We start from the raw sequence: 15,086 nt of genomic DNA on the forward strand, positions 1-15,086 counted from the left end.
CATAGAGCGGAGAAGCTTAGCTTGGAACACTTGAAGTACCGCCATTGAGTGAAGCGCTGATGCAGCTTGGCCGGCGGCGGCGTAGGCGCGTCCGGCGAGAGCAGAAGTAGTGCGGCAGGGCTTCGAGGGGTGGGAAGCTTTGGCTTTCCATCCGGTGGTGGAGGGCGGGCAGAGATGATTGGCCACGGCCTCCTCGAGGGGCGGCGTTCCCTCGTAGCCTCTTTCCTTCGCGCCGTCCACAGAGGAGAGCGACGAAGAAAAAGAAGGCTTCAGACGCGCAGAGTGGGGGGCTTTCCATGACTTGGTCAGTTCGTCATGAACTTCCGGGAAGGAGGGAGAAGGCCTTTGCCGAGGGGCCTGCTGGCGCCCCTGCAGAAACCACTCATCCAGTCGGCTTCGGGTTGGTTCTTCGGGAGAAGACCAATCGAGCCCGAGGTCCTCTACGGCCTTCGAGAGGACGCGGATAATCTCCGTATCCATGGTGGAGCCCCCGCTCGTGCTAGCTAGCGTCGACGGGGCGGGGTCGAGAGTGGAGCCGTCCGATGCAGCGTCGATGGACAAGCTGTCATCCATTCCCCCGTCGTCCTCGGACGCGCTGAAAGTCACAAGGCCCACCGCTCTGCTAGAGGGGTGTGGGTCCGGCTGGGTGAACTGAACCGGCGGTGGGGAAGGCAAGAGCGGCGGTGAAGCACGCGGAGACTGGCTCGGCGTGACGTCACTGAGCTCCGGTTCAGGAAGCCTCTGTGAGCGGCGCTTTTTCTTAGTGCGCGGCTCAAACAGAGGGGTGGCGGCGATGGGCTCGCTCACGGCGAAAGCGGCGAGGCGAGCCCGCAGTGCGGAGAGACCCAGGTCATCACATTCCGGGCATCCGCCCTTGGTCAAAGCAGCTTCTGCGTGGTCCCGGCCCAGGCAGCGAGCGCAGATGATGTGACGATCCCCGTCCGGGAGAAGGTCTCTGCACGACGCGCAGGAAGGCATTTGAAACAACGCCTCAGAAAATTGCTCTTTTACAAGTGTCGCGGGGCGAACAGATGTAAAGATACTTGCGTGTGTGGCACGCCGGATGGCTCAGTAGGATGGCGTTCGAAGGCGGCTGAAGGTACCGACGTCCTCGTAGCAATCCCGCTGGTATGCTATTCGACGGCGGCGAAGGCTTCAATAATCCGGAGGATCCAGCGAAGAAGGTGTTCGCTGAAGGAGATTAAATCTAAAGAACTCTCATGACGGGGCGCCCAATAAATAGCTCTTGGCCACGCCCATCTTGGCGGGCTCTGACGCGCGCGGGCGCGAAGCGCGCTCGTTGGTCGCGCATTCAGAGTCGCCCCGTCATTGGTTCGAGCAAGTTGCCGCAGCACAGCCAATGACCGAGCTTCCTTCTTTCATTGCTGTCAGCTGTGCAGCTGCAATGCGTTTTACATAAAGACTTCAATATTCTCGAGAAAAGAAGCTACTTACGCAATAGGAGAGACCTCTCGAAAGGGAACAGAAAAACGGTATTTTCGTTTTGTAATTGCAAACGAATTACGGATTATCCAGAGATCCCCTGACCTTTTTTATAATTTCTTTGTTTTTGGTTTGAAACGACAAACGGAAAAAAAGGTGGTTTCTTGTTATTTTGTTTTGTGGTTCAAACGAAAAAACAAACTATCAAAACGTACACGGACCAATTACACTTAATGTGCATTCAGTGCGCCGAAAACATTGCAATTAATTCACACTTAAGTGTATACTTTTAAAGTATATTATTTGTGTAATAAGTACACTTTATAAAAGTGCACTTTTTTCACAAGGGAAGACTCTCTTCATTCTTTGTTCAAAAAGGAATAACGATAAAATGATCGCCAAAAACGAAAAACGGGCCATTTTTAATTGCTTTTTCGTTTTTTGATTCTGACACCAAAAACAGTAATTTGTTTTTTCGTTTTGAAACAAAAAACAGAAAAACGGTATTTTCGTTTTAGAATTACTTTGTGCTGCGTGGTGATTGGAGACCAACAGCCAATCACAATTGACCTTTCATTTTCCGATTGGTTGATTTTGTGGCACACTTGTAACGCTGTTGCAACTTGCAAGTTGAGCGAGCGTGTCAAAAGTTGAGCGCGCACAGAATTAAGAGGTTGAGAGAGAGAGAGAGAGGGACTTGACAGGAGCTCAGAGAATAAGTTTGTGCTTGTAATGTGCTTGCAAAATATAGATCTCTGTGCTCAAAACTCACAATTACTCGCTCAGGAATGAGGCACACATGCTTCCCAGCTAACAAAAAAAGGTCCCCAGAATGTCGATGGTAGTTACCATGGTAACTGACTCTGAGTGTAAGTTCTCTTACGAGAGTATCTCTCGTACTACGTAATATCTTACTCTATGGGGAAAACCTTTTTTCCACAAGATATTGAAGCCAAAAATTATCCTTAATTTTGAATCAATGTAAAACGCGTTGCGGCAGCATACAGACATAGGCAAGACGGCTCGCGTGCCTATTGGCTGACCTGCGGCAACAGCAGCAACCTATCGAGAGAGGCCCTGCGTGACGCCATATCCAATGGGGGCGCTTCGCGCCCACTACGTCACGTCCCGCTAAAATAGGCGTGGCCTTGACCTGTAAACATAGCTCGACAGGCTGATACAAACTGATTTTAATCTCTTCAGCGAAGCTCATGCATCGCTGGATCCAGAGTGAGAAGCCGCGCCGTCGAGAACAAGCCTTCTGCAGGACGAGCCTTGAGCCTGAAGTCGCTGGCCTTCACCTCGCGGTCTTCAGACGCTGTACCTGCTACGCTTTCCGGCGTCAATATCCTTTTACTCTGCTGAGAGTGTGTGTTCGCTGTCGCAACTCACACTCTCTCTCTTTATCAAAAAAAGAGCAGCGTCTTTTTAAAGATGCTTCGTTCCTGTGGCTCGTGCCGAGCCGCACTCAGCGACGGGGACCGCCATTTCATCTGCGTTTCCCGCCTTGGTAAGGATCATGCAGCTCTCGCGCTCGCTGACGGCGGCTGCCATCATTGCGAGCTATTGCCATGGTGACTCTGAGGACTCGCATGCCATTTTTTCTCCGAGTCTGCACTCCGCCCGCTGTAGTGCCGCGCCGTAAAAGCGGCATACTCAGCGGGTCCCCGAGCCTTCTCCAGCCCGTGAAAGCTCGCCGGTTCGCCCGCCAGCTTCACCAGCTTCAATCGAGTCGCTCACTGACGGACAACGGCCGCCGCACACCGCCGCCTCAGCCATTAGTGACGATGAGATAGCTGCATCTGTAGAGAAGGCCAGCTGCTCTATCCTGGCTTCGGACGGTGAGGATTGGGCGAGCTCTGTGGACCTCCCGCCTTCTGCCTGCGAGTCGTCAGGGAAACGGGCCAGCATCAAAACCGTGGCTAGCTTTCTTTACGTTATAAGAAAGCTACCCCGCCCCCGCCCCCCATGGGCATGCGTCACCGGCGAAATGAGGAAAGAGTGTGTTTTAGTCCCGCTGAGGCCGGACCAATCTCCATTTCTCAAACATTTCTCATTTCCTCTAAGTTTGAGCGGCTGAAAATGTCAATATTGCAGCAATGAGCCTGTTGTATAACACGCACGCCTGCAAACAAACGTCGACACACACAAAACTGTGATGACGCTCTCTTATCTGCTCGAGCTAATTTAAGGTTATGTCGTTTACCCCTGTGGCTCAGTGGCGAAACCCAAACCCTTCGCAGGGGATACCAGTGTTCGATCCCAGCTCTCGCAGCAGATCAAATTTAGTCTCGCCACGACCAGACTTCCACCGAAACTTTTCGGTCGTTCAGTTCCAGAAAATGCGACTGTTCCAGTGTATTTTGCAGTAAACAAGCTGGTACCATGGCCCGCTTGCCTGCGCACAAATGCCGTTTCCACGGCGATCCAGAAAAATCATATAAGCAGTGTATTTTCTGATATTCCGGCCACAGCCTATGGTGTTATGAGTGTAATAAAAATGCCCACAGCACAGTGTTCATTTCTACACACAAACACGGCCCGCCACAGTGCAGGGCTCGCACAAATGAGATTGACTCATGTCAATTGTGCATTAAATGTAGTGAATGTGCCCACAACCCAGTGCCCACAAACACTACACACTGCATGTACCACGGTTTCTGTAAAACGAAACCAGCACACATACAGTCAGCTCAGAGTCTTCCTCGCCTCCTAGGAAAACGACGGTGTTTAAGTCTCGCCGCGGCCAGACTCCACCGAAACTTCTCGCTCGTTCAGTTCCAAACAATGTGACTGTTCCAGTGTATTTCGCAGTAAACAAGCCGGTACCACAGCCCTCTTGCCTACACACAAACGCCATTTTTTCGGCGACCCAGATAAATCCCAAAAAGAGTGTATTTCCTGGTATTCCGGCCACAGTTGATGGTGTTATGAGTGTTGTAAGAATGCCCACGTCTCAGTGCACATTCCCACACACAGACACAGCCGGCCACAGTACAGGGCTAGCACGAAAAAAATCAACTCATGTCGATTGTGCATTAAATGTAGTGAATGTGCCCACGACACAGTGCCCACAAACACTACACGATGCATGTCCCACGGTTTCTGTAAAAACGAAACCCGCACACATTCAGTCAGCTCAGGCCGACGGTGTTCTCAGTGCAGTGAGTGTGCCCGCTGCCCCGAGCCCACATTCCCTCACAGACATGCTAGACCCCACTGTGATCAGCGCGCCCCCCGCTTCGTACACTGCAAACACAGTGTTTATTCTCAGCACACCGGAGCTCTCAGGCCGCCGCTATGCCGCGGCCAGAGCACAGATTTCATTCTACCTCTAGCAATTCATGCAGATGCGTGGGCAAAGCATCCCGGGGTATCAGAATGGGTGCTGAACACTATAAAAAGAGGCTATTCGCTGCAGTTCGCTCAACATCCCCACTGTTACACGGCGCGAGCATCTCGAGAATCTGGGTCTCACAGTCAATTGGGCGAAGAGTTCGCTGTCTCCCAGTCAGAAAATTTATTTTCTGGGAACAGTGCTGGACTCGCTGTCCATGACAGCACGTCTGTCGCCGGAGCTCATGGCCTCAGCGTCTTCGGTACTCCAGCTGGGTCTGCTTCGCATGCGCCCACTGCAGTTATGGCTGAAAACGAGAGTTCCACCCCGGGCATGGACATCTGGTCTGTTTCGCCTCAAGGGCGATCTAAAATGCGTCTCAGCTCTGGAACCTTGGAAAGCAACCGACTGGTATCAGTCAGGTGTGAGTCTGGGGACTTCCTCAAGTCTGAAGGTGGTGTCCACGGATGCCTCCACCTTGGGATGGGGAGCGCTGCTCGAGGGCAGACCGTTCTTTGGCCAGTGGTCAGAACGGGAAAAGCTTCTACACATAAACTGTCTGGAAATGATGGCAGTCAACAACGCGCTACAGCGCTTCTGTCCCCAGATAAAAGGTCACCACGTCTTGGTCCGGTCGGACAACATGTCAGTGGTCGCATACATAAATCACCAGGGCAGCATCAGGTCCCGAAACCTTTACAGGCTGACGGAACGCCTCCTGGTCTGGGCTCAGCACAACCTGCTTTCACTGAAAGCAGCGCATGTGCCTGGTCAACTGAATCTGGGACCAGACAGACTGTCTAGAAACAATGTTCCAGCAGGAGAATGGTCGCTGCACCCGCAGACGATCCGACTGCTGTGGGAGACATTCGGCAGAGCTCAGGTGGACCTGTTTCGCATCCCAAGAAAACGCTCACTGTCCGAACTTTTTCTCCAAGAGCAGGGATGCGCTGGCCCACGTCTGGCCCCACTGCCCCCTCTATGCTTCCCCCCCCCCCCCGTCTCGCTCCTGCCTCAGGTGTTGGAACGAATCAGGGAAAACGTATGCCCAGTGCTGCTCGTGGCTCCACTCTGGACGAACCAGGCATGGTTCCTAGTCCTGATGCAGCTGACCAGCACTGCCCCGTGGCCTATAACGCTGAGGAAAGACCTCCTCTCTCAGGCAAAGGGCTCGATTTGGCATCCTCGCCCGGATCTATGGTCCCTACATGCATGGGCCATCAACGGGTACCCGCTAACCTCCCCGAGCGAGTGTTAAACACGATCATGCAGGCTAGGGCCCCGTCTACTAGACGGCTCTATTCCTCGAAAAGGTCTGTGTTCTCTGCCTGGTGTCAAGCTCAGGGTTTTTCACCTGTAGACTGCGGGGTTACGGAAGTACTCTCCTTCCTTCAAGAGCTGCTGGATAAGGGCTGAACCCCATCCATGCTCAAAGTGTATGTAAACGCCATAGCGGCTTTTACAAAACTGACGTTTGGCCAGTCACTGGGGAAAAACGACCTGGTCGTGCGATTCCTCAGGGGAGCTCGGAGGCTGAACCCTCTCAGACCCCCTTCAGTCCCTGTGTGGGACCTTTCTACGGTTTTGGAAGCCATGAAAGGTGCCCCATTCGAGCCAATCCATTTTTCAGACATGAAACATCTGTCTTTTAAAATGGTGTTTCTTATGGCTCTCGCTTCAGTGAAGCGCATCTGGGACTGACCAGCGCTTTCGGTAAGCACGACGTGTATGGAATTTTTGGCCTAAAGACTCAAAAGTCATACTCAAACCAAGGCACGGGTACGTGCCTAAATCCCTCAACACACTGTTCAGGGCCCAGGTTATTTCCCTGTCCGCCCTTCCGGTTCACAATGAAGAGAAGGAGGCAAGTCTCCTTTGCCCCGTCAGGGCACTAAGAGCTTATGTGTCCTGCTTGTCTGTTTTCAGACAGACTGAGCAGCTCTTCGTTTTGTTTGGCGGGCGTTCTACGGGACTGGCCGCATCAAAACAGAGCCTATCCAGATGGATAGTGGATGCCATAGTGCTGGCTTACACTTCTAAGAGCCTGCAGTGTCGTTTGGGTGTCAGAGCGCACTCCACAAGAGCCGTGGCCTCGTCGTGGGCGTGGTCTAGCGGGATTACCTTGCAAGATATCTGTACGGCGGCAGGCTGGGCCTCGCCGTCTACATTTATAAGGTTTAACCTAGAGGTTCCAAGCTTCTGTCGGTCTAGAATTCAGCACTATCTGCTCCACTCCGCCGGCAGTTTTGCTTGTGCATCTCTCACTGATCGATAGAACAGCTCCATGGGTATTAAAAACCCGTACTGCCACCCAGTTCAGGCTGAAAGTTTTCACCCTGGCTGTGTGGTGCACTATTAATATGGTTAGCTCCCGTGGGATGCTATTTATAGGGAATGATGCTTCTACCCTCTCTTCCCTGACTCGCTGTGAGTCTATGGTGATTATGCACTATATATGAGCCCTGGGCTTCTGCCCTTGGGACTTTGGTGTTGGATCCCAGTACGCACGGCGTGTTACACTGTGTTCCCCATAGCGTAAGATATTACGCAGGACGAGAGATACTCTCGTAAGAGAACGTACTCGGTTACTAACGTAACCTCGGTTCTCTCTAGAGAGGGAACGAGTACTGCGTATCTTGCCGTGCTTACAACACTGTTTTCCCCATAGCGTAAGATATTACGCAGGACGAGAGATACTCTCGTAAGAGAACGTACTCGGTTACTAACGTAACCTCGGTTCTCTCTAGAGAGGGAACGAGTACTGTGTATCTTGCCGTGCTTACAACACGCTCGCTTCGGCGATGAAAACCAGTTTGTATCAGCCTGTCGAGCTATGTTTATAGGTCAAGGCCACGCCTATTGTGGCGGGACGTGACGTAGTGGGCGCAAAGCGCCCCCATTGGATATGGCATCACGCAGGGCCTTGCTCGATAGGCTGCTGCTGTTGCCACAGGTCAGCCAATAGGCACGCGATCCGTCTTGCCTATGTCTGTATGCTGCCGCAACGCATTTTACATTGATTCAAAATTAAGGATAATTTTTGGCTTCAATATCTAGTGGAAAAGAGGTTTTCCCCATAGCGTAAGATATTACGCAGTACTCGTTCCCTCTAGAGAGACCCGAGGTTATGTTAGTAACCGAGTACGTTACCTCTCTTTCAGAAACAGGCTTGACTTACCCTGCTTTCTCAGGTTTGACTTACCTCCCATTCTGAAACAGAAAACCCAGAGTTTCCCTCATTTCAGGGTTAACATACTCAGAGTTTTCACTTGAAGTAACACAATGTAGTTTTTCAACCTTCATAATATATTTCCAAGACCCTTGTGATGGTACAATCGACTTACAATAGGTTAAATGAAACGTCTGCCATAGCCTGACGTGTTCTGTATCGCTTTTACTGGCACTATGTAACTTCGGGTTTCGGGTAGTAACCAGATCACAAAAAGACCTACAAAATTTGACTGCTTTACGGCATACATAGTTTTTCTTCGTTTGTGATGTCTTTCATAAAATCATGCATCATACTCTACCTTGTCTGTGGCCGTTGTTGATTCCAAAGCCGGTGCTGGATAAACAGCGTGCGACAGTAGGCTGCGGTAGGCTACATTATTTACGACAGCGGTAATGGACAATTCCGCTTCCAACCTGTAGGGTGACCGCAGAGGAAAAGTTCCTTGGTGTTGCTTTAACCTCCTTTCTGAAACAGGCCCCTGTAGGCCTACCTCAAATGCAACCAGCACAGCCTTGTGGACCAATCATGCTCTTGCACTGCCGGGTAAGTTCTCTTTCATGTTATGGTCTTTTATTGTCTATTGCGAGTAGCTATTTTGTTAAAATACAAGGGTATGTTAGCTAGCTAAACCTACATGTGCGTCAAAGCCATTCAAAGCTAACTAACATTTCTCTGTTGTTTTGAGAATAGCCGTTTTGATAATCAGAATCATGTTTTATTTCCATTGATGTTTTGAGAATAGCCGTTTTGAGAATCAGAATTATGTTTTATTTCCATTGTTGATTAACAGAATTAACAAATAGGAAATTGCTTTGGCTTAAAGGGTGCATAACAGATAATATAATAAAATGAAATAGATAAAACAAAATATAAGGCATTCAGATATCCATTTTATTTTATTATATTATCTGTTATGCACCTTAAACTAAGCCAAAGCTATTTCCTAGTTGTGAATTATGTTCAACAATGGATATAAAACGTTCTGAATATGAAAACAGCTAATACTAATAAAATTAATAACTAATGCTACTTCTGTAATTCTTCTTAATTTAGTTCACCAGGGGTTTGCTCTCATATTGTGGGCCTGATGCACACACTGGAACTGTGCCGTGCCAGAAGTGATGACATCTCCTCCACAAGCCAGCCCCAGCAATGGCACAAAGCCAGGGGTAAAAAAATTACTTGACAAACTGTGAGTAGTGTGGTGGCAGCCAGGGGTTAAATTGGGATTTATTATGTTGGGCTGCTGTCCCTAGGGGGGTCTGGGGGATGCCCCCCCGGGGATTTTTTTTTGAAAAATAAACCATTAAAGGGCACTTTCTGGAGAGTTTAATGCAAAGAAATGGAGAAATTGTGTATTACATGATATGTGAAAAACTGCAAGGTTAAGTTATCAACAGGTATTAGGACATTTAGCATTTACATTACTGTTAATCATTCCTTGATTACACATTGTATTCCCTTGTTGTGATACAGTGACCCATACAATGTGCCAAACATAATGTGCCACATGAAGAGACAGTTCAGCATATGACAGTAACAGCTGAGAAGATTTGGGTCTGTGGTGACCAGGTCCACCTCACACAAACTTCCTTCTCCCATTCTCTCTCTTTACTACTACAACACACACACAGCCATACTCTGTGTCATTTCTCATCAAGGTTGCACAAGCCACAAAAATAAAATCAATCTATCCTTGTGGAAAGGTTGCTTGGTAGCTAAAAGTAAGTCTAGCAAGTCTTATATTTCTGTAATTCACACAGATCAAATACAAATACTGACTGAATAAACAAATACTGACTGAACAAATACTGACTGGGGAGGTGATGGCGCAGTGGATAAGACACATGCATTTGGTATGAGAGACCTGGGTTCAAATCCACTGTGAGACACCAATGTGTCCCTGAGCAAGACACTTAACCCCTAATTGCTCCAGAGGCGTGCGACCTCTGAAATATAGCAATTGTAAGTCGCTTTGGATAAAAGCGTCAGCTAAATGAATAAATGTAAATGTGAATAGATTGCTAGTTTATTTTGAGTAGCCAGCTAGCAGTTCTCTTGAGAGTTTGCTGATAATCCGGTGTCTGAAGTAAAAAGCTCAAAACATCTCCTAAGAAAAATCAGGATCAATCAATGGTCAACCTAGTCTTGGTTATTTAATTTTGATTTAGTCTTATTTTCCTTACCTTGTCATTCAAGGCCAGGGCACTTTTTGTACATTTCTGGAACTTTTGCGCGCTTCCACATTGCGCGCAACTACGGATCTCCCAGGAACATTTATTATATATTGCTGCGTACATTTATCCGTGACACCTAGATGCGCATGCGCGAGCGTTGCGCGATCATGGTCGACTGACAACGAGATTAAGCAGCTGAACAAGAATACGGCCGTGTTCCGATTGTTCTCATCTCAGCTCCGCCAAGACAAAATAGACATGCCATTTCAAAAATCTTTCATTTATTGTCAGAAATATGTTTTCAAAAGCATCACTTTCATCAAATTTTATGTGACATAATTATCCGGTAGGCAACTGACTGCAAACGAGCAGGCTTATGTGCCGGGCCTGAGCCCTGGCCCTATTTAACCACTGGTTGTTATTAACTTGTTGACTTTAGTTACTGACTGTTAATATGTTCAAGTATTAAATATTTTCAGTGAGTTATTTTAGACGGTGTTTTTAGACATGAGGGGAACTCGTCTTTCTCTTTCAGTCTGAGGAGAGGTAACGTTAAACAGCCAGGTCAAGCTAAAAAACGGGTCATAAAATTGACAGACTGTCTTTTTTCCACACAAAAATGACATCTGTCATTTTATAATATTAACCCCTTACACTTTGAAGGCATTTTTAATGATTTTGTCTAAGTGACCATCTTTAAAATTAAAGGCAGCTCTTTTGTTGTTTGTTTCTATGGTAACGTTAAAAGTACCGCTGTCAATCAAAGAGCTCAGTTTAGTCAAAGTCCTTTTAGGCAAGTCATGCCACTCGGCCGCCATCTTGGCAACGCCTCCGGGCAGCTATTTCGGACTAACAAGACCAGGCTCCTATCTAAATGAATGGGCAGAGAGTCAGAACTGCACATTCACTGGTCACCGGGACATAAAAACTGCATGTATAGAAACAGCAGTAAAATATGATAAAAATCACTGAAAAAGTTTGATTACTTTGCTCCAAAATAAGGTTTAAAACGCCTTTTTCCCCACAGGTTATACTTTTACTATGCATGCGTAAGGGTTCTCTCGCTACACGGCTTGAAGCACAGTATTTGCGCGCTCTTGCTCGCTCGCTCTAGATTCCGGGAGATTTGAACTAATTTGCGGGCATCAGGGAGCCGCTATCAATATGCGGTAGACACTTGGGATGTCTGATATTTACACAACGCACACATACACTGCATATCAAATCTGCCGCCTTTTCAAACAGTAACGTATTTTCCCCTGTCGCAAACCTCAACTATGCGTATGCGTCAGTGGAACCAGACGATAGGCTTAAATGTTTCCTGGCTTGACTGTTAAAAGCAGGCGATTGGCTTTCCAGTGTGAGGGGCGGGACATGTGCATACAACCGCCATCTTTGGTGTTACGGGTTTTCCCTATATAGTTGTATTGAGGATTGAGTAAGTGGCATGTCTCTATATAAATTGTCTCTGGTTTAGTACAAGCGCGCAGCCACTGTAGACAGTCAGACAAAAAGAGGTTATAAAGTAGTAAAGTGATAGTAAGTGAAGTAAGTGTTTTTTTGGACACACACCCATTCATAAAATAGAGCCTTTATTAACATTTGTAATTTTAATTGTCTTTTCTGTTTTTTCAGTGATCCATATTTTATCTGATTTTTGTAAGCCATCCTACAGTTCTGATTTGCCATGTTCTTAACATACCGTTTTAGTCAATAAAGATAAATTAAAACTGAGTGCATATTAATTAAAGGCATTTGCAATATATTTGACTCCTTTTCATGTCTCTTCTTTTTCTCATCAGGAGCTACATACACCCCAAAGGCTCTTTTCAGAGCCATTTTACACAGCGGCTTTGCCTTTGTACAGTAAGTATGTGTTTTAATTAACCTCAAAGACAACTAAATACTTCTCAAATACTTATTTTAATGATGTAAATTAATTGTCGACTTTTGAGCACTATATCGGACATTTTTCAATCGTTATCATGCAATGATGATCAATGATATCAATGATGTATCATTAATATGCAAGGAAAGCAGAAACCGAACATTTAACCATGTTTAACCAGCATTACTGTGTTTTTCCATTTTAGTGATTACATCTGTGAATGAGGACCTTCTTCTTACTGAATGTAAGTTTCCGTTAAATATGTGATGCATTGGGTCTTTAAACTTGTGGCTGTAAGTGCACTTGAAAAGTTTGAGAGCAAAAAGCCTACTTCTGTTTGGCAGTTTCACCATCTAATTTTATCATTTCATAGTGACAACCGTTAATTGGCAGCAGGAAGCCGAATATGAAGGGCTGGGCTCTCCTGAACATAAGCTATTTAGCATGCAGATGGAGAACACACTGAGACAGGCACACACACACAAAATAGACAGCACACACAGCACAGTCCTACACTGTTAATTATTTCCCTGTTAAATAACTGGAAATTACTGGCAGCAGGGTTACCATTATTTTCCTGTTATTTTAACAGTTAATTCATGTTAATGTTTTTTTACAGTGCACTCCCCGTAATGTTTTTCAACAGGAATTTACTGTGAATCGCAAAAAAAACAGGAAACAACTGGCAGCAGTGTTACCATTATTTTCCTGTTAAATCACTGTTTATTTTGTTTGCATTAAATATTAATAATTATTTTTAGCATAGCGTGTACCACTGATTGTTATAGACATATTCTAGCTTGAGTTAATACAAGAATAGGCATAATCCATCAGACAACACTTAAGTGAAAAAAAACGAATAGTTCCGTGTTGAAATTAACTTTTTTTTATTGTAATACACACACTGAAATGTAAATACTTACAAATGTAGGCACACATGGATCAGACCAATCAAAGAAATATTCAAAAACATTCTTAAACCCAAATACATTGTTCATTATAACAAAATACTGAACATCAACACTTTGTTACCTAAACCACTAAAATTCAACATATGAATACATTCATACCAATACTTAACACTTAATGGAACTCTTCATCAATAAAGAGCATAAACAATAAAAACACTGCACTGCTTAGACCACTAACCATTTTCCAAAGCACACGAGGATCCTTTGCAAAGTCTTGGGTCTGTATATGAGAGAAAGAGAGAGAGAGATGAGTTCCATAATTTCACATTTTTAATCCAAAATTATATCACATGGCTTGACCAAAAAAAAGCTAATTTTAGAAACAGAGCACAAAACAGACAGAATAACATAAAATAATAGAAAGGGTGATGAATACAATTCATTGAAAGAACAAAAAAGAATGGCAAAGAATTGAAGAGTTAAGAATGAACATTAGAATGAATTTCCTGAGTCATTGCTGTTTGAACATATCGGTATGTGTAACGTATACATCTTACTCACCATTTTCAAATGAAATCCCACTGAAAGTCCATGAGCTTGCGCAAGAGGCTGGGACGTGTGAATTGACAGTTCTTCTTTTTTTCCTCTTTGCAGCCTGTGTCGCTTTTTCTGGGTTTATACCCACAAAGCATCTGAAAAATTATACACTGGTTAAAAATCTAGTCACAGACTAACAGCAACAACAAAGTCAACAAATGCACATGAACTATCCTCAACATGCACTATCTTCTTGCCTCTGTGAATATTGTTAGTTGCACTAAAACTTTCTAAATCAAAGTTAATTGCTAAATCCCTTCAACCAGACCTGTTGAAACCATGCTTGAGCCACAGCTAGGCCAGAAAAAAATGCAGGTGTTAACAGACAATATCTTACCTCTGGATGAATTGAAGCGTGCAGGCTGCCTCCTCTTGATACTGTAAGTCAAAGATGTAAAAACAGGGTGAAAAAAGGATTCCAGTCCTGTCACAAAGGTGGACGTGATCCCTTCCCTTCGCAAATGATTTGGCCCTCAAGGCTGAGCATCCAGCGCTGGAAACGGCTTCCCGTTTCTCCTGAACCCAGAAATGTTTTAACTGTCAAATTTCTGTTTTAGTTTTAATTTTCATTACAGTTTAGTTTGATACCATTGAATTCACTACATACAACACTAAAGCCAACTGTATTATCTAAAACCAACTTACCAAGAAGTATCAGATGAGGAGTTGCAGGTATAGAGAGTGAACTCTCAAGGTCAGCTGCAGTGGCATATCCCTAGGACATAGAACAAATTAAACACAATATTAATGTCATAAGACTACCACTGAGTTAGATATATATATATATATATATAGATAGATAGATAGATAGATAGATAGATAGATAGATAGATAGATAGATAGAAAGAAAGAAAGAAAGAAAGATGGAGAGACAGGAAGAGACAGATAAAGAGAGAGGGGGGATATAGATAGAGAGATAGAGAAAGATACAGAGAGAGATAATGATGGATAGATAAAGTGAGATAGATACAGATATAGAGGGAGAGACAGAGAGAGATGGAGGGAGATAGAGGGAATGGGGGAGAGATAGAGGTATAAATAGAGGAAGATATAGGGATAGATTGATAGGCAGAGTGATAAAACAGAGATAGATACAGGGTAGGTAAAAAGAAAGAGAGAGATAGTGAAAGAGATAGGTAAAGATAGAGGAATAGATAGAGATAGAGGCAAAGTGAGTGAGAGATAGATGGTCAGAGGAGTAAATCCTGGGATATCATCTTGAACAGCAGTGTGATCAGGGATGGTACCCCCTGCATCTGTAATAAAAAAAACAAGAAAACAAATGTAAACATTGATTTACAACTCAATGATAATCAAAACAGCACACACACACAAAAAAAAAATAGGGTGCACTATACAAATGCAATTAAAAGAGAATAGCTGTTCACTTCACATAGCTATACTGCACTAGCCCGATCAGTAGGCCTATAGCTGTTTTTGCTGGATTTACCTCATTGATAGCCTAAAACCTGCACATAAAATAAATAGTCACACCAGCATG

General features: G+C 45.4%; 1 protein-coding gene and 2 long non-coding RNA genes across 3 annotated transcripts in view; 1 reads left to right on the top strand and 2 right to left on the bottom strand.

Annotated features, from left to right (window-relative positions):
- Positions 1-15,086, bottom strand: part of LOC143714601 (uncharacterized) — a 212,932-nt gene that overhangs the window by 95,519 nt on the left and 102,327 nt on the right. The window lies entirely within an intron of this gene.
- LOC143714544 (uncharacterized) lies at positions 11,880-12,564 on the top strand. Its single transcript, XR_013195528.1, has 3 exons — positions 11,880-12,055; positions 12,283-12,321; positions 12,451-12,564. It is a non-coding gene; the product is annotated as an uncharacterized LOC143714544 (long non-coding RNA).
- On the bottom strand, positions 13,207-14,838 carry LOC143714545 (uncharacterized). The gene is made up of 4 exons (XR_013195529.1): positions 14,231-14,838; positions 13,923-14,101; positions 13,550-13,680; positions 13,207-13,268 (listed from the first exon to the last, which is right to left on the bottom strand). It is a non-coding gene; the product is annotated as an uncharacterized LOC143714545 (long non-coding RNA).

The sequence above is a fragment of the Siphateles boraxobius genome, unplaced genomic scaffold (assembly GCF_051911475.1).
Source record: "Siphateles boraxobius isolate OS27281-9 unplaced genomic scaffold, OSU_SipBor_1 55, whole genome shotgun sequence".
Classification (NCBI taxonomy): domain Eukaryota; kingdom Metazoa; phylum Chordata; class Actinopteri; order Cypriniformes; family Leuciscidae; genus Siphateles; species Siphateles boraxobius.